This window comes from Anser anser, assembly GCF_964211835.1.
Source record: "Anser anser genome assembly, chromosome: 26".
Classification (NCBI taxonomy): domain Eukaryota; kingdom Metazoa; phylum Chordata; class Aves; order Anseriformes; family Anatidae; genus Anser; species Anser anser.
The window spans coordinates 3151269-3177923 of NC_139747.1; the positions used below are offsets into that span (position 1 = coordinate 3151269).

The 26655-nt window shown below is 39.9% G+C and overlaps 1 long non-coding RNA gene across 1 annotated transcript in view; it reads left to right on the forward strand.

Moving 5' to 3' along the window:
• Positions 1-4802: 4802 nt before the first annotated feature.
• LOC310886736 overlaps positions 4803-26655 on the forward strand; it is a 53642-nt gene continuing 31789 nt past the window's right edge. The window contains exons 1-7 of the long non-coding RNA XR_014575441.1: positions 4803-5832; positions 5965-6028; positions 6808-6948; positions 8309-10144; positions 11314-11478; positions 12946-13043; positions 26093-26199. This is a non-coding gene — a long non-coding RNA (uncharacterized lncRNA). The remainder of the gene's footprint in view (positions 5833-5964; positions 6029-6807; positions 6949-8308; positions 10145-11313; positions 11479-12945; positions 13044-26092; positions 26200-26655) is intronic.

The following is a 26655-nucleotide window of genomic DNA, read 5'->3' on the forward strand; positions in this document are numbered from 1 at the left end:
CATTTTTTTTTTTACCCTCTCAGTTTTTGAAGCTAAGCAGCCAAATGTTGGGAATTACTAGTCTCTTGGAGACTCGGAAGATTTTCAAATGGTTTTCATGTTTTTTGGAACTGTTTAAATTTGGCTGATCTCTTTTAGTAGGAATTCCAGGATTTATTTTTATTTTTTTCCTTTTTACAGTTATGAAAAACAGGTTTGCTGCCTTGGGGGAAGGGAGCAGGATGAGGAAGGCAAGGCTGGGAAGAAAAGATGAATTTATTCTGACTTTATCTTTATTTCAGTCTCCCAAGTTAAATTCTACACTGTTTCACCGAGGCCAGCTGGTTTTAATCATTTCAAGAGAACACTATTTATTAAGTGTCTGTTTCAGGCAGTGTCAAATCCTTCAGCTCCTTCTCTATTCTCCATTGTAAGCAAGAACATCAGTAGCCCAGGTGGGCTTTGAATAGCTTCAGAAAGTAGGTAGGTGAGAATCTATTTATTACTTACTGTAGATCTCAGTAGACAGAGACTCCAATTAAGGCAGGAAACTGACATACTTAGCCAACTCTTTCCAAACAGAGGATGCAAAATGAGTGAATAAAAAATTAAATAAGATAATCTAAAGTTTTCTGCATTTACTTATGCAGTCTGGAACCATAATTCCTTTGTGATTTTCTTTTCATTCACTTAAAAATGCAGAAAATGGTGAGGAAGCGTGTTATGTTAAGCTTCACCAAAGCACAGGTGATATATTAAATACTGTAGAAGTCCATGATCCAGTAGATAACCTTCAATTTCATTTACTGTAAGACTTTGTTGCCTTTTCTTCTTGTGCTACTGAAACTGCTACAGTCAACACCATTACGCTTTAAGATCAAAAGCAGATTTACAGTATCTCGCTTTTAGAACCTTGAGTAGTATTTTATATTTTAATTTGTCGATATCTGCATTCAAATCCGTTTTGCTCTGTCCACAGAAGAGACAAAGTCCACGATGTTGAAAGATAGATCACTTATTGTAGTAACAAATGTGCAGATTGTGTATATATTGAATAGCCAGAGGAAAGTTTTTAAAAAAAAAATAAATAAGTAGATTGCTGGTCGATTTTACACGCCTCTCCTGACATCTAATCTACAGTAGAATCTACTGTGGCTCTCATAACTCCTGCTTTCATTCTGAAGAACTCTTAATTCAGTAGTAAGTAGAAGTATCAGCCCAAGGTAGTTACTGGAATATCATTTAAAATAATTTGGTTGGTAGAAGTAAGTTTCTGTTGAAATATCTTATTGTTTATGTAACAGCAGATATAATTGGAATTTCAACAATTAACATATCTGCTTTCATGCCAAGACTGGTTAAATACAGGAGAAAAATTATTTTTTTTTGGTACTTATCTGTTGAAACTTAGATATTTCTATAACATTTCAACCCCTATTAAATTGCTTTGAAAACAACACCAAAAAAAAAGGGGGGGGGGGGGGGGGGGGAAGAGGAAAAAGACCCACCCATCATCAAAATTTCAAACTCTGGGTGCTTTCCAGCAAACTGTTCTTGAATGAAAACACTACTCTGTCTTCAGTTAAACATTGGCTCTAACATAGACAAATTAGCACATTCAGTTACACTGCAAAAATCTTTAACTGTAGGAGAGGGGGGAAAACAAAGAAAAGAATGATCATAATCATTAGCATTTATATAGCAGCTCGGTAGGAATATGTGATTGTTAAAGCACAAAATGCAGCAGCTGGTACTTGAGGAGGAAGCAAAACTGTAAAGGTACTTCTTGATTCTTTTTTTTCTGGAAAACTTGCACAACTCTGAATTACTTGCATGAAGCCCTAATCTTGGCAAGACAATAGTGCAATACAAGACGGTATGTATTCCTTCCCCTTGCATCCCTTCAGCTCCTCCAAAAAGCTATTTCTTCAATTAAAAATAAATTTAAAAAAATTGTCTTAAAAGATTTCTTGAAGTGCTTTCCAAGACCTGCGTTTTGGTGGTTTCTTTCTGCATCTGTTACTCAAATATAAATTCTGTTTTGAAGTTAATTCCTTGACTCAGGATTTGAATGCTTTCCTGAGCTTCGAAATGCTTAAAATTCAGCTCCAAATTTTCTGCAATTAGCATTATGCTTCAATCTGTGAAATGCTTGCATAAAAATCAGGAAAGCTGTAGAAAGAGCAGCATAAAATCAAAGAAAAAATTCAACTATCGACAGAAAGACTCTTTCAAGGACTGACGAAAACAAATGCTGATGGAGGCATTTAATTAATTAACTTTTAATACTTCAAGTTGGCGTTGATAATATTGGTGATAATTAAATTTTAAGACAAAGTTTGAATTGGTGTGGAGATTAACTGCATTGAAGTCATCGGAGCTACAGCCGCTGGGTTTATACTCCTGCCGCTTTGCTTTCAAGAATCAGGTGCAATCTGGTTTTCAGGAATTCGCAGTACTCTTAACTCCCAGCAACTTCCGTACGAGTTGAAAATGAGCCCAGCAGTTCTTACTGGAAAGTCTCCCTCTGAGAGATCCCCAGCTGGTATCCGTTTGAGCATCACCTACAAGCTGAGAATTGGCTGAAGCCCATGTAAGAGGGTCTAACATTTTTATGCAACCTGGTTTTTAGGTTTGTTTGATTTTCTTTCTTGTTGTTTTTTTGTTCTTTTTTCTTTTTTTTTTCAAGGGATAGCTGTAGTGGTCCAGAACCACAACAATATATAAATTACTGGAACACATCAGCATGGTGAAAGGACTTCATTGTTCACACACATCTCCACTTGACATTTCTGCAACCTTGTGTCATTCTGTAGCATATCCTCTTTGTATTAATAGCAATTTATCATTAATCCATTTGAATAATACTTTTTTTTTTCCAACGGAAAGAGACAGAAAACATCTGCATATTGAGTAATATTAGCTACAGTTTGTGTCTCAAGTGAGACTAACTGACAACCCTCATTTATTATGACTGTGTAGGCTTAATTGGGTTGACGTAGGATTTGGACTTTGTGAAAGGAGAAGCAGTTTGAAGATCTTTTCAAAAAAAAAAAATTAGAGAGGGGAAAGAGTAGGGAGAGGAGCGGGGGAGGAGGAAATAAAAGAATAAATATGGAAAATAATGATGCTGAGATGTTCTGTTAAGGCCCAAACATTTAGGAGGTGTTTTAATAATGGTGCTTAAATGAGAGATTAGTTATTAAGCCATATGGTTTGTATTACAGCTCTCATCTTTTGTTTCCTGCTTACGCTGTCAAGCATTAATGTGATTGTTTTGATTCTTAATGTCTTAATGCATCATTCCTCCCGATGCATTAGGCTAATAACTTTGGTCCTCTTAAGGGCAGTGTCGCCATTCATTACTCTTCCTGTTTTGGCTGACCGTTGAAGTTGAAATGAGGGACTTAAAAAAATCTCTACATGTTCCAACATTTATGGAGCCAGCACATTGAGATCATTGAGAAAATCTGAAGTGTATTAAAGGCTGCTTACTTCCACTGTGCTGATGACATACATGCAATGCCTAAGCCTTCCCCCAAGGCAATTTACAAGTTTTTCTGCTATAAGTGAACGTGATTTGAGTTTGTTGTCTTAACTCTGGACAAGGCTTCAGGTAGTTCTTTGTAAAACTACAGCAGTGTGTTAAACTAACTGCAGTTTCTCTCTGTTTGGGCAAGTGACTGTATGTGCATGCAGTACATAGTTTTATATTAAAAGACGTCTGTTACACATCGGTTCAGGTCACCTTTTAGGTAAAACATAACAGTAACAACTCAACAGTCCAAGACTCTGCCGGTCTGCTTTTCCAGTGCTGCCGCTGTTGAGAAGCTCTCAAGTCAATGTGTTCCGTTAAGATTGATTTTAGAGAGCATTTACAAAGCTTTGCTTTCAAGTGTTTTCCCCAGATGAGAGCTGGTATTTCCAGTAGAATGGTCATCTCTGAGGCTGGTAATAACCCATATTGGTCACCCTTCATAGCATAAGAATATCAGTGTATCCAAGCAGAGTAAATTGGGGGCTTCGGTGGAGCTGATTTTATGAGGAAAAATGTATTTTTTAACTATTCAAATAAATTAGAACGGTAGTGAAACAGGTGGCTTCATTTTCACAGAGTCTACTGCAAAGGCTTGAGCTTGAAATGATAATGTTTTGATAGATGCTAGAAGTTTTGTTTAAATGATAATGTTTGATAAAGTTGAACCATAGTATTACACAAAACATTTAATATTTTGTGGTGTACTTTATCAGGCTAATGTAGCTCATCGAGTGGCACTTTCCGTTGTTGCAGCCAGAGGTGTCCTGTTGGTCTACAGATGCCAGGTAAGGAATTACATGTCACACAAACATTTCTGTGGATACACTCCTGCCTGCTGTCAGACTTTGTAAAATTTTAAAATAATACTAATTCCTTTCATTTCTTAAATTGGGACAATTTTGGCTTGTTTTGCTGAATAAAACTGTAGAGGTATAGTGTAAGATAGAGGGTTTTTTTCATCGTCAGTGAAGTATGGATCTTCCTGAACTGATTAGCTTCTTGTTTTTCGTGGATTTCCAGTGACTATTTCCCTTAATATATTCAGAGTTTACTGTAATTTTTGAGTGTTCTGTGTGAATTCATGATGGAAGGCTCTTTACATGTTCAGAATATGAACTATAACACTTTACTGCAATTATCAATGGGAGAATTCTGTTCATGTCCCGTTGCCTATACAGATGTACCTACGGTTGGTTTTTAGAAAATAAATGCGTTCATGCAAAAAGCTTGAAAACGAATGTGGAACAAACCCATCCTAAGGCAAACGTGTAAGTGTATGGATGAATATTCATGAATGTGGATATATATATATATATATATATATATATATATATCTCCACCTGAAACTCTGTGTATATTTGTATATATAGAGAACATACAGATGAAATACACACTAAATGTTTTGGCTGTGCCTATGTACATTTCATTATCTGCCTTTCCCTCTTGACAGCTCAAATGCTTTGTCCTCTTTGTACAATGCCAAGAGCATTATTTGCTTGAGCATGAATCATAAACTGCCTTAAACAGTTGGGATTCTTAAAAATCCAGTGCGTTTTTTCAGGGGTGTTTTGACTGGCATGTTTTTCTAATGGGGTTATTCAAATTCTTTCTTTCTGAAACCTAACCTGCAATTTCAAATGGTGATAGCTTCACCTAATATGAGCACTGGTTCAGCCTATGTTCTGTCACAGAAATGATGCAGTGAATCATATGTGAAATCTGTAAATCACTTAGGAATCCAGTGGGATGAAAAGTGGTGCATCAATGTGAGATTATTGTCATTCCATGGTCACCCCAATTTATACAGTAGAAATAGCAAATGCAGCAAGGTGGAAGGAGGATGAAAGGTGTGACGAGCTGTTCACAACATTAAAATGACCAGTGTCCGCTAGGGAGTCTGTTATATATTCAACATGTCACTGAAGCACTTGTGTGATGGGATTGCATTTGAGAAAGTGTCAATATGAAAGACAAGTAAATGATTTAAGTACAGGATATACCCAGTAGTATTGTCACACAGACTGAAATTTAAATACACAGCAGATCACACGATGGGAAGAGCCAGGATAGAAGCTTTAGGGAGACATAACAAGTATGTGGGGGAAATGTTTTCGGAAGGAAATTATCCAGATGGTTGGCTGTTGGTGTGGGTTTTGTTGTTGTTGTTGTTTGTTTTTTCTCACCACAGAAAGTTCCTAGTGTATCCACAAACAAGCTGGGTGTGTTAGATGCAGGAATGCAACAGACTTTCAAAGATTTTAAGGGACTGAAGCTGAAGTGTTCAACCTGTTGAGCAGGAGATGAACCTCAGACAGGTAATACAACATGCTGTTAGACCCAACACTTGTGTGTCCTCAATTCAAAGGAAAGTGGGTTCTTTTACTTTAAATTTCTTGTATTAGTGTTGATATTTCCTGTTGCTTGGCAGAATATTGTTTTTTATACAGGGGCAGTGGGGGTGAAAATGCTTGTAAGATGGAGAAAGATGATGGAGAAAGACAGAAGAACTCTGTGAGTATAGACCTCAGCACTGCCTCTTTCTCCTTGAGCCTGACTTAAAACCCAGCATTCCTTCCCCAGTGAATGATGTTCTGTGGGCCAGGTCCTAGGTGTAGTTATTCAAAATCTGTGAAGTGTGAGGGCAAAAAATATTAATTGTTGCCATAAGTGGAAAAGACTCTCCTTTCCGTTTTTTCCCCTAATGGAAATAATCCTGCAAATAATAATGCAATACAAAAGTTGGCCCCCTGTTATCACCAAGGCAGAGAGAGGAAAGTAAGTATCAGGCAGCACTCACTTGAAATCTGTTCAGACTGCTCAGTATTGCAGGAGGGGAAGGGGAAAATCAGATTCAAGGGAGGAGAGGGTTAAGACAGCCCCAGAAGCACAAACTGAAGTGGTAGGTTTCCAGTTGGGGATAAGGGCTTGATCTTCTCACCAGCCATCTTCACACAGTTCATCAGTTCTGCAGAGTGTGTCATTTCCCTAAAGCTCTGCACTCCCTTTCACCCACAAAATTGAATCTTGCACAGGTGTGGGCAGCATGTATAGGATTAAAGGCTTGTTTCCCCCAAAATCTAGACCTGTCTGTTTAAATGAGTGCCTTCATCCTGTGAGTCCTTGCTGTGTGTGAGAGTTTGAGAGAGTTTGCTCAAGACAATAGCATTAAGTCATCTCCCACACTGACTCTACATGGCTGAGGCCCTGGAGAGAAATGCTTCAGACTCTAGTGGCTGACGAATTAAACAATGAGGAATATATGCCAGCTCTTTCCATTTGCTTATTAATAGGTTCTGTGTCTCACGCTCCAAGGGGATTGTCCTTTCTTTTGAATTGCTAGCGGGGAAGCATTCAAGCATTCACTCAATGTAAATGGAGAAAAATGGAGAAGGAAGGAGTTTCGGGAAAGACTGGAGCATGTCTTCAAAAATGTAAGATTAGGGATCTGACTTTGCAGAAATTCTGATATTCATGTTTCAAGCAACCTGGCTCACATACCCAGGGCCTTTGGATATCAAACACCGATCATTTGCAAATTCAAATTTCTAATAGCCCTATACTATAGCATTTGCTTGAGCTAGAAGATGATCCCAAATCTGTGCATTCATGGCACACCACAGTTTGTGAAATCTCTGCAATATAATAATGCTTGTTTAGATGAGCAAGTTCAGTGGGACATCTTGTATGATGACAGGACTATGGAGCTCCTAAATATTTTATCCTCTTCCTGAATATTCAGCAATTTCTGAGGACGGTTAATATTCTCTGTCACTGTTACTTGTGATTATGTCCCTGAGTTTTGAGCTCTTTACTTAATTTAAATTCATGGTTTTCAGTAAATCCTTTAGGTGGTTGTGAAAATCCTTGCATTGGGGTGGATGTTTCCCCAGAAATTGCTGGCGGTTTAGCAAACAATTGCATGTTCATGTTTAGATCCCTCCGATTTCAGTGTTTAGAAGGCTTATTTCTGTCTATCTAAAACCTTTTCTAATGCAGTTGTAGGATAACTTAAGTTGTCAAGCATGCCTGAAAGTCACCTGCTCCAACTCCCCTCTCAAAGCAGGGCCACTAAAGTCAGATCTGGTTGTTCACAGCCTATGAACAGATTTATGCCGATCGAAAATAAAGCAGGCATAATCCTAAATGAAAGACAAGATAAAAAATATGAAAGTGCTTACATGTTCCTTTTTTATTAGAGACTTCAGTTCTTATATTCCACTGGCTCCCAATGACTTTTTAACCCGGTTTTTAAAGGTGTCTGTGCACCTATACATCTAAATAATATTGTTAACTTGATCATTCTGGAATCCAAAACTTCATTTACGTTTGGAAATGGCACACATTCTCTCTGTCTACGTGCAGACTTCAGTTCTGTGTCAGTAGGGTCACTTCCTTAACTTAAATTGTTGAAATTCTTCACATGAGCATGGCCACGGCTCTCTGGGTGATCACGCTGACTTATTAGATAAATAGATAAACTTTTAGGTGATGTTGGTTATAGCTGAAAAAAAAAGGTTGAAGTCTTGAAAGAAAATTGCTAAGAGGTGATGTTGATTCATTGTTTCCCAATGTGCTCTGGCACAATATTCTCTTCACACAACGTTTATAGGAAACCCTATGCAGATATAGCAGTAATTTCATTTGCTCTGCTCTTATTTGAATGACAGCAGGGTCACGCACAGAACTGAACTCGTAATATTTGAAGGGAAGTTTTTATGAAAGGGTAGCGTGGTTTGCTTCGGGTTTTCCAACAATTACGTAACCCTGCTGTACTCTCCTGTGTCTTTGTAGGACCTGGTACCAGGCAGTTGTTCACATCTACTTTTGTTTGCTGCGCTGGGCATCCGTGGGCTACGTGAGCTCAAACTGGACAAACCATCCATACCGTTCTTCATATTGCATTGGTAAAACTGTGACATCTAACAAAGCAGGAAATCCAATGAGTTAATTAAGGAAGAATTGTCTATGATTTCCTCTTACCTTTTATTTCCACCCCCACCCCGCAAAAGTCTATGCAGTGGAGCTGCCTCTTGCCCCTTGTGCCAGAATGATTAATGGGGGGACCACAATGAGGTCAATTAGCTGGGGTCGGCTTGAAGCTGAAAGGTGGAGTGTGTTTCTTTATTGAACGCTGCATTCACACTCCAAACCGTGACCTGGACTACAGTGATTTATTACAGGGGCAGTGTTTTGATCACTTACCTTCAGTACCTTACCTTGGCTTCAGAAATCAGGTTTTCACTGTCAATTAAAATCCAGGAAAAGGGATTCATTCAAAAATCTGAAATGCGCACCCCAAGTAAAGGATGGGGAGCCTGAGGATAGTTTTCAAAACTGTCTCTGTAAGCCTAGCAGCAACAAAGAAATTAGATCATATTCTGTGTCTAAGAGGAAAAAAATCATCCATGGCTGAACTTTTACAGCCTTTTTCCTAACTGAGTTGAAACAGAGGAGCCAAATCTGTCCTAACAAATTTTGTAGAGGTGCTAGGGAAAAAACTCTGCACTTAATATATATGTGGTTGTGTGGCAGAAAGGGCAGGAAAACAACCTGTTATTTTTGGAGAGCGAAAAAAATTCTCATGTGCATATATAAGGTATTTATTAATGAATAATGTTTAGCAGTTATGGGGCATCTTTCAACAGAGGATCTTGAACTATGCTACATACGCTAATGAAGCCTCTTGATGATGTAGTGGTGAAACAAATAACTGCTTGTGCTTGTTGTAATGGTCAAACTAAGATATAGAAAGACTACATTATTTTGGTATTTTTTTGATCCTGAAAGCTGCTGAGTCCCCAGATTAACTTAAACAGAGGCTGTTTGTAACTTAACCCGAAGACTTGCAGGATTAGTCCAAAAGTACATTTTGTTTGAAATTCATTCACTGTAATAATGAATCATAGCTTCTACCTGGTACTTTTAATTCTGTTGGCTGCAAAGCACTTCACAAAGGAGGTCAGGAATATTGCTTATTTTGAGAAAGGGGGAATTGAGGCACCAGGGAAAGTGATTTTTTGTTGTTGTAGCCTCTGTTCCCACTCCTTACCATTTGCTTATGATACTCCAAACATTTGTTTTCTCAGGGCTCAAATATATTATCTTACAAAATATCCTTAATGCTAATGTTGCAGCAGTCACGAAGCAGAAAATTGTTGGAAAGGACTGGCAAGAAGAAAACCATGGATGGCTGTATCTGGCAGAGGGGGGAGAAGGCATTTTGGTTGCCCAAAAACGCTGCCTTTGGCTCTGTTTGTCCTCCCCTTCTTTTCCCTTCAGTTTGAAGAACATTGCACTCACATCAACCTCATTCCATCTTGTAAAGATAAAGGGGAACAAAAATCTACTGGAAGATCTTTTGAAAGAGCTTGTTTGACCTCATGACTACTGCTTAAATCATTTCTGAATTCAAGATTCTGGTGCACAAGCCCCTGTGTGCAGAAGTAGAAGAGAGTCCCATTCCCAAATGCCTTTCAGCCAGAGGCTGGCATTTTCTAGTTGTGCAGAAAGGAAACCTGCAGTTATTTTTGTCTCTGGAAGCCCAAGGTTATATCGACAGAGTCTGTGAGAGGTAAAACCACCCAGCGAGGGAAATGCAGTGAGCCCCAGATTTCCAGGTGACTGATGGTAGGTTTGGGCATTCGGTCAGAGTCTCCTTTACACGGGCATACTGAAAGCACAGAATTTAACAACCTGCTTTGTAAATATCCTGAAATTCTTGTGTAACTGTGTAGAAAAAGGCTTTGATAATATTTTCTAAGCTGTTTTTGGTTTGTTGCTGCGTTCCCTTGTATCTCTTGCCCAAGCCTAATAATTAGACACAGAGAACACCTATTAGATAATCAGGTCCATCCCTCCCCCTGTACTCCCAGCAGATTATTTTTCCAGTGCATCATCCAGAGAGGTTTTAAATGACTCTTGCAACAGACAACAAGCTCTCATGGGGAGGGTATTCCTTCTAACAGCGCTTTCCATTTGCATGGTGTGTAGCTTGCTCACAATACAACATAGGTTTTAAACTCCTGGAAGAAAAGGATGTGGGCATCTATCGCAGCGCATTAGTTTTATTTCTCTGTCAATATCTGTGTTACTCTAATGGGAACAGAACGCCTTCAGTGAAAACAAAGCAGCACTTATCGATAGGCAGTGTATTCTGGTACCTGGACACAAATTTGACCTACATCTGTTCCAACACTCACTGTCCTTCCAGGCAGTTGTCACACCTTGCCAGCTTTACATTACGAGCAGGGTTCACGTGAGACAAGCAGCACAGCTTTGCAGTGCATTCATGTTTTGTCTAGGGTGATAGGGTGGGGATGTTTGCTTACCTAAACCTCTGCCATTTGAAAAACTATGGCAAGCATTTGATTTGCCATAGCGGGCAGGCTGTTGGTCCGGAAGGTCCATTGCCTCTGGCAATGTTCAATACCAAATGTTCCAGGGGAAGATGAAATAGCCACAGAGCACCTGGAGAGCTGCATAATGCCGTGTGTTGTTACATGAGGCTGGACTTGGCATTTGGAGCTTTTAATGTAAGAAAACAAGCAGCATAAATGCACGTAGTGCTTTACGGGATGTATAAGGCAGCAGAATTTCTTCAGATAGCTTGGGCCTTGTTTTGGTGGGTCTGCAGATAGATGCAACGCTATCTTTCAGATCAAGATCTAAATATCAACTCCCCAGTGGTAATTGGGTTACACCCTGAAGTTTAAGGCTTAACTTAGCTTGAGGAGATGTTTAGTATTGCTTGTTGATGAATCAGTTTAATTTATGCTGTTGATTCTGTTTTCCTACAGAATTTATTCCCCATCTGTGGTCATCTGTAAATGAAACAGCTCGTGGTCCTTGCTGCATTTATCTTCTCAACGCCTCTATAATACAGAAGGTATCGCCCCCGTTTGGAGTAAGTGATGTGAGCGGTGGCAGGGTGTGCCCTTGAACTAAGACTTCCTATTGTTTTGGTAAGCATTTTAGCCATTTGCCTTGCAGTCTCATTCCCTAATTTGTGGAGCATTAGCTCTTTCTTGGGTGTGAGGTACCTATTGTTAAATTTGTGCAGAACTTCTGTATCATAGAACAGAATAAATAAGATAATGCTAATAATTTACAGATGCCATTTAAATGAACTTCCTCTAGGATTTATCAATAACAGTACAATACCAGACAGGTTTAAGTGAGATCTAACTCAAGAGTAAAATTCTACTATCTATGGGCAAGTCATTTTCTTCAAGACAAGTACAACAACATTTTTTATTACATTTACTTGTAAATTATTTCCTCTTCTAGACATTTTCTAGGCCTTTATTGTGATTGCAGAAGTTAAAATATGAGCCTTTAAGAAAATAAAACTTCTCTGAAACTTCACCTTTCCTTGTAGATTTTAGAGTAATTTATATGGCATCCTATTTTATTCCTGTAGACTGCTGTTGACTCAGTGCCTATTAATTTTTATAAGATTTTCTCCATGAGGCTTTGTAAGGGAGAGACATATATTTAGTCCCTGGACTGGTAAATTTTAATGACAATTTTGCATGCTTGACTTAATTCCTATTTTTCATGTCCCAGTCGTGCATATCCCTCACCTTGTCCTTTTAGGGCTTGACTCTTGTCTTTTGAGTCTGATCCAATAACACACATAAGTATATAACTAGTCCCACAGATGTTAACATAGGGTATTTTTGCAAGGCATGTTAGTCCCCAAATCCAACCGACTTTCAGTGGGACTTGATTCCAATCTGCCCCCTTTGCCTTCCATGTCAGAAGTGTTCTGATACAATGACTAAAAGAGCTATAAAACCAAGGAGGAGAAAGAGATCTCTTAGTGCTAGTTGAAGCCTTCTGGAATCCTGTATTAAGTCCTACAGAATGCACAAGAAATAGTACTTTCAGCCTCAGAGGTGCCATGGAACAGCTTTAGAGGCTCCCTATATGTTCTAACAACCCAATGCATTTGGTTGTACCAGTTTTGAGGCAGGATTGTCCTACCGCTGGGAGCTGGAGAAGCTGAGATAGCTTTGTTAATCCAATCAGTAGGATTACTATTTTACTCGCTTGGCTGAGAGGCAGGAATCTTGAATTCCAGGTTTGGAATTTTCTCGTGACCATAGGACTTACTTTCCCTTCAGAAATTGCTCTTGCAATTTATTTCATGTGGCCTGACATAATGCTACGTAATCAGAGCCTCGGAATACTACTGCAGTGGAAGAATTAATTCCTAGTAGGACATTAAGGACGGAGTTGAGGTAAAGCCCAAGTTGTTTTCATCGCTCTAGTGTTACTTAGTGGTTGAGTAGTAAAACACAGACTTGGGGGCCCAGATAGCCTTCTATAATTGTTCTGCAAAAGCAACTACGAGTTTCCATTTCTAAGGACTGTTCAGTGGTCTGCAAGCCAGAATTTTCAAATTAACCCACTCTTTTCCATTACAGCAAAGACTATCCTGATAGACTGCTGCTGAAATACCTGTATGCTCTTAGGACCTGACCCTGCGTGTTTTCCTCGTGTGAACACTGTTTAATTGGAAACGGTACTGTAAATAGCAACAGTTCATGTGATTACATGAGATTACATCTTGTGATATTGGGAGGGAAAACAGCATCCTGCTGGTGGAAGCAAACAAAAAGAAGCCTGAATAGTAAATAACATCGTAACGAATTTTCTATTTTGTGACATTCCTAGACAATTTCACTGAGGATTCTGTTTAACAATTAAATTCCATAGAATTGCCTTCAAGCCTCATACCTGAAATAACCCATGGAAAAGATCTAATTCAAATCCTGTAGGTTTTAGAGGGGTATTTGTATACATCCCTTTTGCATTTTTCCCTAGTAACCTGTATAAGTCTTATCCCAAAGGGAATGTGAATATATGTAAACCTTCGTAGCAGCAGGAAAATAAAAACAGAGTTGTGTGCCAAATTTTCTGCAAATATAAACTGGTTTAACTCTGTTGAAGCCAAATAAACCAGTTGAATATCTGCTTCTCAGTTCACAAAGGAAAGGTTCTCCCCACTGCACAGAAAAATGTTGCTTTTGCATTGCTGCAAATGGATTTTGTCACTTTTTGTTTTCGCTCGGTGTACCCCTGAATGTGTCTTGTGCCTTTGTCTGTGTGGGCACAGAAGCATACTTATAGCTTCTAGCTATCTCTGCACATATACAGTGGTCTTGTTTTAATATTTAATCGCTAATTGGTGTGATGATCAAGGGACAGACGAGAGAGCACTCTGACATCTGATCTCTTGAACTGATTACACGCACTTTGCACTACATGTTGTTTATCATGGTCAGGCTAATTTCCTTCACTGAGTGCTGATTTCTTTCTTGCAAAGAAATCTCAATTTGGGGCTTGTAAAGAGATTCTTTCCATTTCTGGAAAAGGATTCCAGTGTGCATTGGGCTCCTGTTATTGACCAGAATTTCCAATAAAAGCAGGGCAAATTCTGTTGAATGAATAGAATCGAATATTCTTCTTTGCCTGAGCTTGCTCTCTCTGTTAAGGTTTGTTCTGTATTCACTGTCTCCGTGCGTTTATTCATTCCCCCTCTCCCTCTATTAGCTTTCTCCTATTTTTCAGTAGAAATTTTAGATTTCAAAGCTCCTTTCAGACTTAAAGAAAAATAAATAAATCCACAACCAAATGCAAACTGCTAATCCTAACAGGAGAAGAAGGTTTTCTTTCTTTCATTATGATGTTGATGATGATGATTATTATTATTTGGAAGAAGGTGGTGAAAAAGAGAGAATTTGTCATTACTGTATAATTTAAAATTGCACAGCCTACAGCCCACAAAACAGAGCATGTAATTACACACTTACTAGAGGTAACAGCAGTGCTGATAATTATTCTTTACACAGGAGAATCTCGCTGATATCCCAGAGTCGGAAAGTGGGAACTACAATATCTTTAATACCATCCTTAGAGACCCTCATAAGCAGAGGAGAAGTATGAGGAGGCACACAGGGTCCAGAGCAATATCTTCATCGCGCCAGAATGTCAGGGGCTTTAGTACAGCAGAAATCAATAGATTCAAGTACATTTTTTTTTAAGGTACAATATTTTTTTTATGACCCTACCTAGAGAAAGTACAGCAAAGCCAGAGGAACAGCAATGGTATGAAACAAACATTTTGAATGGAAGCCATGTCGGTTTAGAAGAATAGTAAGCTAAGATTTATTCATTTATTTATTTATTTTTAAGGCATGTTCTGCTGCAAGGATGTGTTAACTCTTTCTGGGCTGCAACCCTAAAATTTCTTTGGCATTAAATACCCAGATTATTTCTCTACCCCCATTTTTTTCTTAAATATTGTACTCTCTAGCTGTTCTCTGTCTGCCTTATGTAGCATTTTGGCCTCCTTGATTTAAATAGTTATAACAATTCAGAGTTGATCTTACATTTGGCATTTAATTTGATGATTTTTAGTGTGAGCTAGAAAACAATCTGATGAATAATTTTCTACATACCTATTTTCTAAGCTCATTTAAATCAGTATGATTTGTTGGCTAAATATCCCTCCCTTTATTTACGGTAAGTGGTGTTTTATTTTGCAAGTAATTCATTTTACTTTTAAGGAACAAACTGCTATTTACTATGAAAGCAAATAGCAAAACTTGCTCATGTTTTGCCATTTTACTTTGCCCAGATGACGCAAAGTGATGCGACTTTAACTGTCAATGGCAATTATTCATGTAGGGAAATTTTAAGATAGTGTATTCCTACACAGACGTACATTATAAGATAGACAATCTGGTGGCACATAATTTTCCTGTGCAGTTGGGTCTCAATCAGACTGATTGCCTTAATGGAGTTGGAGTAACCGCTGGGCTGCTCTAACTTAAGCCATCAAGTTAGGTCTGGAGTGGCTGCCCGGTGTGATTCGGGGAGGCTTCTTGTGCTTCTTGATGGTCTCAGTTCTGCCTGAGCAGATCTCTGTGTTGGTGAGAATCTGGGTCATGGTCACAGGGAGTCAATGTGAGTAATAAAGTACATGAAGCAGTTGGGGAGGAGTCAGGGGACATAAAGTTAATTAAAAAAATATCTGTTCCTAATATCCCTAATAACAAACTTAAAATGGCATAAAGATCTCAGAAGTTGGTTTAAAAGGGAAGTCAAATTCTTCACTCTCCATCTTTGGCATAAACTGCTAGCTATTATCACCTGAGTGTGTGATTATTTTGTAAGGAACTTTCTGTTATTCTTTATATTTCTCTTATTGTGTCTCTGTATAGGGGGAAGTAGAATTCAAATGAAAAAACATGCATACGCCCCTTGTACAGTGATAGTTGTTCCAGATGTGTCGTCTGTTTTGGGGTTCTGAGAGATCAGCAGCATTTTGGGTTTGAGTCCTAGTTCTGGCTCAGGGTGCCCATGTGCCAGTACTATGTCATTTCACTGCTCTGTGCCTCAGTTTCTCCTGTTTGAAGGTCAGTAATTTTGTCAGCGTTCAGCATGGAGGTTTGGGGTTTCCCCTTTTAAGGAAAGCAAAATACATCACACGCAGTATTTTGAACCAGATCTGAATTGTAAATGATTTAAAAGAACAAAACAGAGGAAGCTCAGCCTTGTGGCATTCAAGACACAAATAACACTAACGTTTTATTTGTCCCAAATCTTTGACATGGGTAAAAAATTAAAGCAGTTGAAGACCTTGACTCTTTATGCCTAACAAAGTAGGATAAGTGGTCCTCTGGTAACTGTAAAAGAGCAACTAATGTCTTGCAAGTTTTTAGGACTCTTCTTGAGGTTTGTTAATAGTGATAGATCTGAAATGAATCAGAGTGTAGGAAGATGGAGTGATAAATATATATTTTATATGCATTGAAGACCCACAGGAATCACTCAGAGATCTTTTGTTTTCTTGGTAGTTGCTTAGGGTCCTTTGTGTCACAATTTCTAGGATGTGGCATAGATGAAGAGGTGTTGAATATGAGAGGTCTGGATTCAACTTCTGGCTTTGCTACGGATTGCAGGGGTGACCTTGAGTAAATTCTTCATTTTGAGACCTTGGAAATTAAACTTACTCTGTTGTGTTTGTTTTTGTTTTAATCTAAGCTACTTGAAATATTCTCTGGGCTGTGTACATCCTTAATTTAACCTGTGCTGGTACAGTGCCTAGCACAACAGGAGAACAACTAGTAGCAGTTCACGGGTGACAATATCTTAATGGATTATTTCTCTCTCATCCTTCTATAGTCTTCAAAAAACATCAGCTAAATTTTCATGTTTCTACTTGTTAGTCAGAGGCCAAATTATTATAATTAGTAGGGAAATAAAGTATCAAAGAATAACACGGGCTTCAGTTACGTAGTGTGTAGGTCAGTGCAAGCACCTTCTCTTCCACTTGTCTCAAATACAAACGCACTTTTAGTAACTTTTGAATTGCTGTATTTTTGTTCTTAGTTGGCAAAATATTTAAGTGCCTTTCCAGAAGGAGGTCTGCATGGGAAAGGGTAGAAACTAATTTTCTTTAAAACTTTCCTCAGAAGTCATCCTGGGAGTTTTGAAAAAAAAAATCCAAGGGCACGTGGATCTGGTGTCTGTCATTAAGTTTAGAGCCACAGTCTCAATTTGCTGCTCACCTGATGATAAAACGTCTGCTGGCATATGAGAAGGTGGGTGGATGTCCAAGTATTTGATGGGTTTGCTCAGCTCAGGTGATGGGAGCATGCCTGTGACAAGGGTTATGTGAAAGGCATGTTCAGCTACATGATGGGAAGCACCATTCCCATTACGACAGCGTGGAACCGCTGCCTTGCTCTTATTTTGCATCTCCTGGTGCTGCAGCAAGAGATGAAGGCCAAAAGAGTGAGCATCATGCTGAGGGCAGGAGCTGTGACAGGTCTTTTGTCTTTGCTGACTTCTTTGCATTTCAGAGTCAGATAAGCAGTTCCACTTTTGGTCTGTCCCTTGATATTTCTATCCTCGTCATCTTGGACTATCTGAGCCCCCCCTGCAGTTCCATGGCTAAAGCTGATCCTTTTTTCTTACACTTTCATTGAAGTCTGTTGCCAAAAGTAAGGTGCTATTAACATATTCATGCATGCGTGCATCTATTGTGATAGTTGATCTGATATCTCTCTTTGCTTTTTCAGCTGGCTTGTGTCTTCATGTTTTGTGATTCCCATGTTATATTCCTAATTATTATTATTTCACACTTCATAACATTTTGGTAACTAAAATGCTCTAGGGTTCAAAACTTGTCTATTACATTTTAGCCCAGAGGAAACTTTGCATCCAGTTCCAACTTCCATCCCCAAATATGAATTTATATTGGAAATTCTGATGGATCCTGCCTGGGATTGGTGCAGCTCTGATAGAATATTGTAAAACACTGACTTTGTTACACATTGAGATGGGATATTTTCTCCCCCCTTCCTTTCTTTTGTGTAAATCTGTTTTCACCACAGGAGCACATGCTGTCTCTTCTGGCTACAACACTACTTACTAATTCATCGATTCATCTTTAATGAGGCCCCCTGCCAATGTTTAAATAGCATTCGGAACAAAGAAAAAGGCAACATTTCCAAAACAGCTGCTTCTCTCCGATCTTGACATATCAGCCCTTCAGAATTTCAAGTAAATTTTTCCCCCCTAAAGTTGGTAATTTATAATTTAGGTGTAGCTTTATAATTAATTGTTTGCAGGATGGAGGAAAAAAATAGGAAGAGAGAGGAATGAAATAAAAAAAGAGTAAAGTTTCCCTCGGGCTGTTATGATACATGAAACCAACATGGTTTCTGTGGATTGCACTAGCATTGCAGATATAACAGTGGGAGAATTCTCCTTTGCTGCCAAAATCATTTGTTGTACATTGCAAGTTGGTACAAGGACATGACAGAGCAAAGTTTTTCTGCCCGTTACATACAGCTTTACTATGTCGAATAGCTCAACCCTTGTCGTACTTGAGTTGGCTTCATAAAGTGCTCTTAACAGGAAGGGGCATTGCCCTGGTCACTACTGTTGGTTCCCAGTTTTCTGAGGACTCGCTGAAAGCACTGCTTAATCGTGTGGGATCGGGAGTCACGACCACGAGTACTTGTGTCACACCGAATTTTGACATGCAGTTAAATTCGTGTGTTTTGGAATGAATTTGGGCTTTCTGGTGGTGGCCATAACAGGAGCACTTCTTAAGTCCAAATGCCTCATGTTCCTGGAAAAAGGTATTCAGATCTGTGACCTGGAGCTTATGGGCTCCATGTCCCACTTTAACTCTTCGGCCCCTTCAAACCAGTTCGTTTTCCTGCCCCTGAGGAGTAAATGAAAAGGTTTTATTCTTGTTTCCTCACTCTTGTTGAATAGAAAAGGAAAAATAGGCCAAAGTGATTGAATTATATTTGTTTGTTGTGCCTTGGTCACATCGAAGAGTTTTTGAATAAATGACCTTAGGGAGAAAATGAAGGATGAGAACGGTCTAGCTAAAATTCAGAACTCCAGAAAAAATCCTCTTGACTTTGAGTGGAGGCTTCATTTCCTGAAAAAAAAAAAAATGTTGTCAATTTTTCTTTTAAGCTATTTGGTTAAAATGAAATAGTTTTCATTTTGAATTTTTCATGCTTTAGAAGTGAAACTGAGGCAAATGTAGTAACCGAGTATAATTTCAGTATGGAAATTCAAAAAATGTTCACTTCTAGGAAATATTTGTTAACACTTTGAAACTAAATTTTGAGAAATTTATGATATTTTAGTTGAATATGCATTTTTCAGATACAAAAAACTGTCTGTTATAGTAATATTTAGATACACAACAAAATATGAAATATGCATCTATTTTTCCCTTGTACAGGGTATACCATGAGAGAACAAGCAGAAAATAAATGAGGCAGAATTTAAGACCATATGCAAGCAATAGTGCCCCGTGGTGTCTTGCTTGTTCTGCAATGAACTTCTGAGGAGCAGAGCTCAAGATTTCCATAGCCCTGTACTCTGTACGGATTGCAAGGCTGCAGACCTGGCTGGTAAATCCTGGCTTAGATCTGGCAGCTTTGCATAGTGAAAGTGATGGAGAAAAACCTGTACAGGATGGGTAAGGCTGGTCGTTGTCTCTGCAGCGCCGTGACTTGATATGCTCTGCAGTCTTTTCTAGGGACTTCTTTCCTCTTAAATTTCTCCTCAGGTGTAAGAGGACCTGCCTGGCTGTAAATCACTGTCAGTGTACATTGCATTGCCTCTTCTGGGCTTGACTCCGTACGTGCTGCTGAGCTTTCCCAACTTCAAGCGGTGGGAGCTGCTGTGGCAGCCCAGGCTGTAGACTGTCAAGTTTTCTGTTCCAGTCCAATCCCCAGCGCTGCCCAAGGTGGTGGAAAGCACATGTTAATGTGAGAGTTTAGAGCGAACTGCATAGTTTTACCTGGACTTGCTGTGACAGACATTCCCCTTCTTTCCTTGCACCAGAGAACTGCCTTTCCTCGACCACAAGAGATGCAGATAAATCGCTGAGTATTTTAATACTCTCCTGCCATCCAAATTGCAAGACCAATGTTGGCAAAGAAGTCCCAGTCAGAAGAGGGGAAACCCTTTGAAAAGGGAGAGAACATTTTACACTTGGATTAATGTCGCACCTAATTCAGTTTCCAAACCGTTGTTTCTCTGTTAAATAGCAGCAAAAGTCCTACAGCCTCGGCATGCATATGTGCACATGCACACACGCAGACTTGCCTAGAAACAACAACAAAACAAAATGAAGGCAGTTTGGAGGGATTTCCTGGGAAAAAGATTCATGATTCTGTTTCCATGGAAGCGACAGCACATCCCAAGTGGCAGTGAGAGCTGACAGAGCGCGGCTAGGAGAGTTAAAGTGCCATCTTCTTCCTAGCGGAGTAGGGGGGGCAGAAGTAGGGGGAATTGCTTTTAAAGAGAATACAGAAAAATTTAAAAGGACAGATGGACATATGGTTAAAATGAAAGTCTGGAGATCGGGGCTGGTTCTCAGCTCTGCCATGAACTTCCCGCGTCCCTTTGGGCAGCTCACATAAGGCATCTTCCAGCGCCTGCTCCAATCAATAATTGATTTCGGTGGGCACTAAATCAGAGCCGTAAGCATTCTGGACAGTGTTCAGCCTGTCGTCTTTGGCATCCAAGTACTCTATGACATTTCAAGTTCAAGTCCAGCTTAGTTTGCCTGTTGATCTTCTACTCTGCTTAGCAATAAAACACTCTTTATTTTGCACAGCTAGGCTAGGGCTTTTAATATGTTCCTGTTCAGACTGTTATGCAAAAAATGTTGGTTAAATCCAGTACCAGTGACTTCACAGAACTAAAGATACAGCACCTAGATGGATGTCTATCACTGTCTTCAGATACTTAAATTTGTCACTGTGCTTGTTGGGTTTTTGTTTTTGTTTTTGTTTAATTTTAGATATGATGAGAAGTGTTAAAGAAGTTAAAGAATGAGAGGAGAGTGGGAAGGGATAAGGATTTGGGGAAGAAAATCCCTCTAGGGTGTGCACAAATAGTAGTGATGGCATTGAAAATTCCTTCTCAGTACCCCCTACGAGCCACAGTCATGTTCTCATGTGATGGGATCCAGGGTGAACTGGTTTTAGAAATGAAACAGCGTGAGAGGACAGGAGAATATCAAACTGCAGCTCATGACAAATATCATGCCTGCTTTTGTTGTGATCCCCCGTATTTTACTTTATAATTCTTCACTTCCTTCAAACTGAAAAAAGTTCAACTGGCTCAGAAATGCTTTGTGATGTTTTAGGGCCGTCGAGTGCAGATTGCAGCCAAATTCTGCTCGTTTCCAAGTTGGTTTGTCCACTGCTTAGCCTTAGCCTTACTCTGAGAAAGGCTTTGGGAATCCCCATCTTTCACCTTCTCCACAGCTTGACTATATTTCTTCCTGGAAGATGTGCTTTAGTGAAGCAAAAGCTGGTGAGCTCAGTGCATGGCTGGTTGATGAAATTCTCTAGCCTGTGCTGTTCTGGAGACATGGCCAAATGATCCAATGGCACTGACCGGCCTCAAAACCCAAGAAATAACTCTACAGGCTCCTGGGCCTGTGCAAGGACTTTTGCAGATCCCCGTTAATTGCAGTGGGTTTGCACGAGGTCTGGCCACGAGGACTTCACTGCATAATACAAATGAAACCCAGTCTGTCGGCAGTGCACGTGCTCGCTATTCAATGCATTAATTAATACGGTTGTTGAGTTTCAATCCTCTTTCAAAGCACTTTAACTACTGCTACGTGGATCTAACTAGAAGGCAGGGCCATATGCAGCAGGCATGGCAAATAGTTATAGTGCTCTGCTTTTTTTTTTTTGTTTTGTTTTAATGGTTTCTGGCAATGCATCGCACTGAGGTAAGTGCTTTGTTTCTCCCTCAAGTGGCACTCATCTCCCTAGGGTTTCCATATGAATGCTTGAGAAGAACGTCCACTTGGGTTTATTTTTGTTCTGTATGTACTGTGCAAGCTTTTGGCTGTCTTTGCCAAAGGAAGAGGCAGGTTACCGCTACTTAAAAGAAATATTTTTAATTGCATAGTATTGATTTTCTTTTTCCTTGCTGCAGTGCGTGTTCTCTTGTCGATGGATGTAGCAGAATATGGGGCTGGATTATGTGGATAGATTAGCACTGAGATAACAATACAAATGAATTAAAACCCATTCAGTGGTTTTGGTGAAAGTATGTTGGTCTGCCACCTAGAATTTGGCTTTTCTTTCGATTCACTTAATGAAACGCACGTGCCAGCCCTTCCCTCTTTCTCTGTCATACTTTCTGCACTGCTGCAGTACCCCAGCAATACAGTGCAGCCAGCAGCACCTAGGCACTGAGATGAAGGCTGGAGTTGTGCCTACCCCAGCTTATATGTTAGGTTCTTCCTCCTGTTGCACCCTGTGACTTTGGAGGATACAAGGCTAGGGGAGATAGTCATAGATTTTTACTTTGAAACCCCTCAGAAAATAAAACAAGCTGTAGAGCCCTTAGCATCCCCTGCACACCTCAATGGGAAAAGAGGAATTTTGCAAATGCTTGGACATAAACAGGTTAACACAGAGCCATGGAGTATAACCCTTTCCTTTATCATGACGTGTTATGATAATGTGCAGTTGAGAGCTGGTAAAAGACAAATGCATGGATGTTGATACAGGACCAGGGAGTTCTAAAATTGTTTTCACATTTATATGTAAAGCAATTACTGATTTTTTTCTCTGCCTCATAACCTGAGAAGTGGTGCAGACATACAGGAAGTCTTACTTTTTATTTCACTCTAGTAGACTTGTAAAGCATGCAGCTCTGGTGTACAGTGCAACAAGAGTCAAATGAAACTTGAATTTTTTTTTTTATTGCATTACTTGTAGCCCCATAATGCAGGCAGATACCTTTAGAGCAGGGAAGGGGGGAAGTGAAAGACCAGCGTGTTCTGACAGCTGACTGTACAATCATTTCAAATCGATCTGTATTCATGATGATCAGCGTACCAGTCCTAACACATGTATGCTTCTCTCTACCCTGGTTGTTCTGATCTGTCATATTTAGGGCACCGGGGAATGCGATTTAATTTTTTTCACCACTTGTTACTTTGGAAACTGCTCAGTAAAACACCCCTCCAAGCCTGCATATTCTTTCATGGTGTCTAATTAATTCATTTGCAGAGTGTGTGTTTCTCTCAGTGCTCATTCTGCAGAGGTGCTAAGTCTTGTAATAAGAGGGAGAGAACCTGAACAGATTTGTTTTCACATTCTCTGTTTCAAAGCTGATTGAATCAGACCCAGCAGCTCTGTGTTGGAAAAAGAGGTGTTCTTGTAGACTAACAACAGTGCTTAGGTCAGGACTATGCAGAGCCAAGCCCTCCTCGTGCCTCACTTTGCTCCTCAACCCCTGCAACATATGCTCAATGCTGTCAGCAAAGGTAGACACTGCTTGACAAGCAAAATCGGGACCTATTTGTGCTCAGGTTTGTCGGTAGAAAAAGGCAGGTTATGCCACAGCCACTTTGTTTGCTCAAGGAAAGTGTGCAGATTTCTACCCAGAAGTGGAAACTAAGGGAAAGCCACTGGCTACGTCTGTCAGCAGTAATTAATAATCCATTACCTGCTGCCAGTCTCTGGCTCGTGGTTATGCGTAGGCATTTGGCGAGTGAATGTGCTAGTTTACAGCCTCCATAAAGGGACAGGGCAGAGGTGAAGGTGAGCAGTGATGTCTGGCTGCATCTCCCATCCATTTGGGGGCTTTATACTTGGGATTTGAAACCTGATATCACAATTTTGCATGAAAAACCAGAAGGAATAAGGATGCAAGGTGTCTGCATTCTGATTCTCCGGAACACCTGCTTGTATTGGGTCTGAACTCTGTTGCTGTAAGGGTGCCTGCCCAAAGGTTTCAGGGGTAGATGGACTCTGCACTGAGTTTGGGCTGCCATTGCTTGACCATCATTTTTAAGGGCCAGGAAGACTCTCAGAAGATCCCACCTGAAAGGTATTGGTTGAACGTGGTATGTCTGAGATGTGGGTTCATAGCTGGATCCACATCCGTAAGCGTTCCTTCGTTTGTGGACATCAGTTATTTTTAGGATTTTAAAGTCCTAAACACTGCTGTATTAAAGACATAAAGCTGCTTGTGAGGGGTTTATCTGAAGGTCAAAATCTAAAATGTTTCTTCATTTTCTGCAGAAGCAGGATGTGCTGTATCCTAAAGCACTTTGGTAGTCTCTGTAAGCTTTATGATACCCTAAATAAATGTACTTAAATGTGCTGAAAGGCACCTAATCAAACAAATTAGATGGCAAAATACTTCAGAATATTTCTTCAACTTTTAGACACCTTCTGACACATGCACATGACTGGTTCAAGTTGGACTGTATGTGCTTATTTTACCCTGATCATATAAAGGCATTGTTACAAACATACATGATCTAGGGTGCCTTTCTGGGGGAGGAGGAGGCAGGAGGGGGATAGTTGGCATTGAGAGAGTCCCCATTATCAGGGGTATGGGTTTTAGAGATCCTCCTGAGAAGGCATTTTTAAATTTGTAAAGCCCAAGGCTTTAAAAAGTGAGGGGGAAAGGCTGTTATTAACAACAACTTATTGTGGAAAAATATTTGCATAGATAAAACATTTCACTCAGCGTGTTAGGACAAGGAATAAAACCCTTCTCTTATTTGATCTTATTCATGATTACTATTTGGGTCTTCTCATGCAGAGATCTCAAAGCATTTTGCAAATGAAGATGTAAGTTGTTATCCTTATTTTATACAGGAATGGCTGAGAGAGAGAAACGACTGCACCGCAGGACCACCGGAGACCTGGAGATCCAGCCTGGGTCTCTGCAGTCTCAGTCTAGTGCCTCATCCACTGGATTCTGTAGATACCATTCTTTTAAGGTTGAAAAACTCGTTAGAATGTATTAGCTAAGAGGAAAAGCAAGGTGGAGAGGTTATTGGCAGAGAAAGAAAAAAGAAACACAATACCAAACTTTGAGAAAGCAGATCTTGGGTAAGGAGTAAGCAGGGAAAGTTTTCTCCATAGCTACAGTGAACTAAAGATAGAATCTGACAGTAACAGAAATGTAAGATGCATCTTCTCTAAATTTCAGTACTCTCAGGTAGAGTGAAGGAGTTGGAAATAATTTCCAGAAGCAACTGTGTCCATTGCTTTTTCAAAAGCATTGTAGGCATTTAACCTGCAGCCCTTTACTGCGCAAGGGAAATTTGCACCTAACTTATTTGTGTGCTTCTGTGATTATCAGCAAATACCTAACCAACTTTGCAAACCAGAGAATTCACACTTCATGCCTTAGGAGTCTGCTGTTAAAACATGACCCCTCGTCCTTGTGCTCATTTGCAGATCACCTGACACGCACTCCATGTACAAATGATGCTGATGGTTCTGCTTCTGCATAGTCATAGAGTGCCCATCCAGGTGACAACATATCTTAAGTTTCTGAGACTAAAAACATCACTCTGGGCCTGGCAGTGTGTTTGATTTCGTTCCAGGCATAAAGTAACAAATTGCCTTTAATGGCAGCATCACGAGAAATAGGCTTCCGTCGCTTTTTCATGTCACTTTCAAGTGCGTCGTTGATGTTTTTATGGAATTTTATTATACAGCTTGTTATGCAGCAAGAACAACCATGCCAGGTTCTTGGGGATCAGCAGGCGGGGGGGGCTAAGCTATAATAAGAACTCGTACACTCGTGGTTTTAATATCTTTTACTTCAAAGCAAGGAGTTGATGTGATCTTTCATCATCTCAGCTGTTGTTTACCAGCTTCCTACAGATGCTGTTTGAACTAACAAACCCCACATTTCCTGGTTGGAGGGAGGAATTCCCTCGGTAGTTGCAATCCGTTCACTTGGAGGCTTAGTACTCCTGATTGAATGATGCCACTAACAAGAAGGGGATAAACCATTTAAACGTTCAGTATCACCTTTCAGTCAAATAATAACTGGCCAAATTAGTTTGGCTTAGCTTCTCAGCCCTGCTCCTTATTTACAGCTCCGAGGGAAAACGACCACCGAGTCCAGGGCTGTATTTGGGGTCAATTTGCTCCATGTATCAGAAACAGACAGACGTGTTCCTGATACAAGGGCTTCTCTTTGGCACTGATCTATGAACACTATTTTGTTTCCTAACAGTCTTTTAAATCAGCTGAAATCTAGAAATTACAGATGAAGAAAGAGCTGTGAGGTCATCCGTTCTGAGAAGATCAGAGCAGGTTCTTTAGTGCCTGTGATTACAGTGGGTGAGTGTCTGTAATGGAGAAACTAGCAGCAGTCCCAGACTGGTTCCATTTTTTCTTCCTTTACCTCCTCCTTTTTTTTTTTTTTCCTTTTTTCCCCAGCCCATCAGCAGAGCAGTCCTGCTACAGAAGTCGATGAAATTTTCAACCACGCTGAAATAAGTACACTGTAATAAAAATGGGATGAGGCACGTGTGTGCCAGGTTGGCTTTCCAAATAGACACTGCTTTCCCTTCCAGTGAACAGGATGGTAGCCATCCATGACTTCTTTCCCAGCTAGTTATGTCTGAAAACCCATTCCAATCTCTTTGTGTGCTTGTATGCATGTTTATGGTGACAGCATATTATTTACCTCCAGAGACTTCACAGCCTTAAGCTTGTCCCTGTCCCAAGTAGCTGATAGTCTGAGCAAGGAAGCCTTGGGAAGAAGTGTCTTGGGCAGTGACTTGCTCAGGGTTA